Raw genomic sequence first — 4,839 nt, 5'->3', positions numbered from 1 at the left:
TGTGTGCATGAGTGGTGTGCAGATGTGGTGCGTGTGTGGTGTGTGTGTGTGGTGTGCACATGTGGTGCGTGGTGTGTGTGTGTGGTGTGTGCCTGTAGGCTGTGTGTGTGTCTATTTGTGTGGTGTGTGCATGTGGTGGGTATGTGGAAATGCATGTGTGTGGTATGTGCATGTGTGTGTGGCGCGTGTGTGTGGGGATTATGTGGTGTGCGTGTGGTGTGTGCATGTGGTGTGTGTGGTGTGTACATGTGTGTGCATGTGTGCATGTGGTATGTGCATGAGTGGTGTCTGTGGTGTGTGTGTGGTGTGTGGTGTGTGTGGTCTGCATGTGTGTGGTGTGTGCATGTGTGTGTGGAGGTTTGTGTGGTGGGTGTGCGGTGTGTGCATGTGGTGTGTGTGTGGTGTGTCTGTGTGTGGTGTGTGCATGAGTGGTGTCTGTGGTGTGTGTGTGGTGTCTGTGGTGTGTGTGTGTGTGGTCTGCATGTGTGTGGTGCGTGCATGTGTGGGGGTTTGTGTGGTGGGTGTGCGGTGTGTGTATGTGGTGTGTGTGTGGTGTGTCTGTGTGTGCTGTGTGCATGAGTGGTGTCTGTAGTGTGTGTGGTGTGTGGTGTGCGCATGTGTGTGTGTGTCTATGTGTACTTCCTAAGCACTACTAGACTCAAAAGCTTCAAAGACTGTGCAGTCTATATTGGTGTAATTAACAGTTACATATTTACACTTAAAAATTTAAATTATGAAACTATGCTTACTTGAGGATAACAAAATTTATATATTTCAGAGATCTGACCACTTTTGGATGGATGCATACAGTTTAGAGTAACATCTGGCTTCCTTAAATTGCAGCCTAATGGTAAATCTATCTGGGGGGGGGGCTAATTCAACTTCACAGGTTTACTGAATCTTGAGAATTACTCTCTAGGCTCATTTGGGTCCTCGCTGACCCTTTACAAGGAATAGCAAGGCCTTCAGAACCACAGTGATGGAAAGAAGGTCTGCTGACAGCACTGAAGAGAGAATGGAGATGGTGCCAAGTCATCTTCTGCAGAAATTATTAGAAATTAGAAGTTAATGAAAACAGTCATGTTCTAGGAATGTTCAGGAGTGTATGCAGAAGGAGAAAGATACGACAGATAACTTTTATGGGAAAAGAAAAGAAAGGGGTCTTGAATACAAGATAAGGTACAGGTTCCCACACCGAAGATAAAACTGTCTCTAAGGGACTGGAAAGCAAGTAAAGGAAGAGACCTCGAGAAGAGCAAAGAGTGGGCACAGAAGGAGAGACAGAGAGAAAGACAAAGAGAGGGAGAGACCGACAGAGAGAGAGAGAGACACAGAGTCAGACAGAGACAGATGGAGAAAGAGAGAGACATCGAGAGGAGCAAAGAGTGGGCAGAGGAGAGACAGAGAGAAAGACAGAGACAGAGAGATGATTCAGACAGAGGGAGAGACACAGAGTTAGATAGAGACAAAGACAGAGACAGGAGGAGAAAGAGAGAAGGAGAGATAGAGATAGAGACAGAGAGACAGAGACAGAGAGACAGGAAGAGATATGGAGGGAGGAGCTGCAGCATCTGGAATGGACAAGCGATGTTGCCAGAGGAAACAGGGTTTGTCTGTTAGTTTTTTATTGTTTTCAAATAGTTTAAATGACCAAGAAAGAAACCCTAACAAACCACGGCAAAGCCAAGTGGCGGAGACAGAGCACGGTCTCTGTGGGCCAGAGGAAGGGCAGGAGGCAGGCAGCCCTGGGGAAGGGAAGCCCCAATCCAGCAGGCTAAGGTGTGGGCACTTCCTCTACGTGGATGAGGAGTTTGCAATTTCCAGTTCCTTCCTGGACACATGGAAACGTGACTTTGGCTCCCCGGCACACACAGCTGCTCCTGTGGCTTCGGGCAAAGCAGGTTCCTGCCCCTCACCCCAGTGCCACGCGCCCTCCTCAGCCCTCACTCCCCACAACCATATCCTGGTTTCAGTCTCCCAGGAAGTGATTCTCTGCCCCTTGCAAATGCACTGCCCAGCCAGTGTGAGTGGCAGCGACCTCAGGACCCTGAGGGAAGACTCGCCTACATTTTAACAAAACGAAACTGCATTTAAAATAAGAAATGGACTCTCTAACCGTAGCAGGTATGAAGAAAAAGAAGCATAGCTTAAAATTTAGATACATTAGGATTTCTTTAAAAGAATTATTTCAAAATCAAACGTATTTAGGGACTCATAATTTACAACTAAGCAGAATACAAATGAATACTGAAGGAAGTTGCTTATTTGTATTTATTACCTTTTTTCAGGCTAAGTAAGCCAGTTTAAAACCAATGATGAGAGCAAGTATCAAGAAGAATAATGACAGGCCAAATACTTCAAGGCATGACTTCTGAGTTCCAGAAGATGGAGCTGCAGGTGCTCGCAGGGCAGCGAGCGTGTGGATCGGAGTCTAGATGTGGGTCTACATGTTGTCAATGGCCCAAAGGCTCTTGGTCTGCGAGGGAGGTTCTGTCATTTCACAAATGTCAATGACCTCAGAGACAACCTGCAATGCTCACAGAGCCACGTGAGAACAGAGACTCTGGGAAACTGGGTTTCTAGCTCGAGTCAGCCTTGTTCAAGACGAGATCTGCCAATGGCATCTGTCCTGGCCTTTCCAGTCACTGTTTCCACCAGAATGGACAGTGGTGAACACACAGTGAACAGTGGTGGTTCCCACTGGGGAGGAAGACCAGAGAGTATACTGCCTGCACTCTGGATTTTCAGTACATTGTAAGAATATTCGGGCATTAAATGCAGTTAATACAATCCACAGTCTCTTAAGAGAGGATTTTAAATAAATTACCCAAAGCAATCCTCAGTCAAGTACATTTGTTTACTATTTTATTTACACATGACCTTCATCTATAAAAGCAAGACTCAAATGAGAAAACAAAAGCAAGTGAATGTGGCTGTTCAATGTGTTGCTAAAATGAAAATACCTATTTTTAGTTATCAGTTTATGTTACAATAGGTCTCCATGATAAAACAGTTATGACGTATCAAGATGGAGCTCTGATACTGTGTGCTCTTGGCACTCATCAATAAAATGAGGAGCCTTCAGTTGTCTCAAGAATCAACTTATATAATGGACAGAAGTGCACTAGAAGCTACAAAGGAGTTTACCCAAGTTAGCGATTCCAGGGGCACTTTGTGATGCTGCAATCAATTTACCAGCCAGGTCTTGCTGAGATGAGTTGGATGCTACGAGCGCCTTGGAGTGTCCCAAGGCAGGACATAACTTCCGTGAAGACACATGGCAAGGAAACCTGTCTAACTGTTTTAAACCCTTGCTATTCAATGGTTGTTGAATTAGGGTCTGCCTATTAGGGTTCGAAGAATCCCTAAGTTCCACAAAAGGCCAACTGGTAAACAGGCTGCACTGGCAACACGTGCCGTGATATGGGTCCACGGCAGGCCTCCGACACCTCGGCCCCTTCCTGCGTCTCCAGTGTCAGTGGTAAGTGGTCCAGGCTGGGCACATGCCATGCCAGCCACCTCCTCCGAGTCTTTCAGTACCTCTGAGATGAGCTGGCATGAATATCTTAGTTCTGCTCAAAACCAAAATCAGCCCAGCCAATCAGATGTTCACCTCTGGGACTTGAATTTGAAAATATGGATTTGAAAATATGCAAATTAGCAGCAAATGTTAAAGAATATGGTTACGCTTGTTTTGAGGAGAATTCAATCATTATTCATGCAAACATTTAGACGCAGTAAGCACAAAGTGCTGGTTTATTTAAAAACCTTGCAGCTAAAGACAATGTGATGTCCTATGTTATCCCTGGGGCAGAAAAAGTGCATTAGGAGAAAAACTGCAGTTTGGCTGGAGGGCGAGGTGTGGTTAGTAATGCTGCACGGTTGTCAAATGGTTTGCCAGATGTTCCGTGGCCACGTAAGTCAGGTGCATCAGGGGAGCTGAGTGGAGGCAGATGGGGCTCTCTGCATGAATGTGCAGCTTTTCCATAAATCTAAAATTATTCTCAAGTAAAACGCTTACTTAAAAAGCCATCCTTATCAATGAAAAGACAGGCAGGGTAATACTGTTTTGATGTCTGGAGGTGAACTTGGTTTTATCTTTTCATTTCCTTTTAATGGAAGAAAGTCCCGTCACGTGACATGCATCCAACATGTGTAGGTACCTGAAGCCATCAGGTTTTTAGTTTGCTTGCAGTTCTGATGGTCAGACTCTCAAAAGTAAAGCTGTTTAAATCGATAAACTTCTAGACATTACACATTACATTTGGTCAGTTTGGGGAGAGTGGTACTGGTAGGAATTGGAAAATGAAATTGCAGAACTATAGCATTCAGCCATAAATTTATATTATGGACCCCACTAAAGCAGGCTGCTTATTTTTTAAATAAAACTTGGGAGACACCAGGGAAAGAAAGCTTTTAAAATTTAGAAATTAGAAACGTCTAAAAAGAGGGTTGTATTTTGTTTGTTTCTTGGCTTCTTCAACTACGTAATCTATCCTCTAAGACACAGAGCCTCTGCATCCCACTTCCAAACCAGCTGGCATTTGAGGAAGAAATAAGCTCTACAATATCTTAATGGCTATTTGAACTAGACAAAGAAGTAGGTTAATGTATAAATTTGGAGCAATAAATAAGCAATCTACAAGCAGAATCCTTTCCAACCATGTAGAAACAGCAAACGGCAGGACCAAGCACTGTCTTTGTCCTCCTCCAAACACCAGATGTAGCTTTCCCCCTCTTGCAGGAACAGCCCTCCCTGCAGCCCCCTCTTCCAAACACCAGATGGAGCTTTCCCCTGCTACAGGAACAGCTGTCCTAGCAGCCGCCTCTTCCAAACAC

General features: G+C 44.9%; 1 protein-coding gene across 1 annotated transcript in view; it reads right to left on the bottom strand.

Moving 5' to 3' along the window:
- SNTG2 (syntrophin gamma 2) overlaps window positions 1–4,839 on the bottom strand; it is a 374,015-nt gene that overhangs the window by 86,497 nt on the left and 282,679 nt on the right. The window lies entirely within an intron of this gene.

This window comes from Piliocolobus tephrosceles, chromosome 15 (genome assembly GCF_002776525.5).
Source record: "Piliocolobus tephrosceles isolate RC106 chromosome 15, ASM277652v3, whole genome shotgun sequence".
Lineage (NCBI taxonomy): Eukaryota > Metazoa > Chordata > Mammalia > Primates > Cercopithecidae > Piliocolobus > Piliocolobus tephrosceles.
This window is presented reverse-complemented; position numbering and strand designations above follow the sequence as displayed.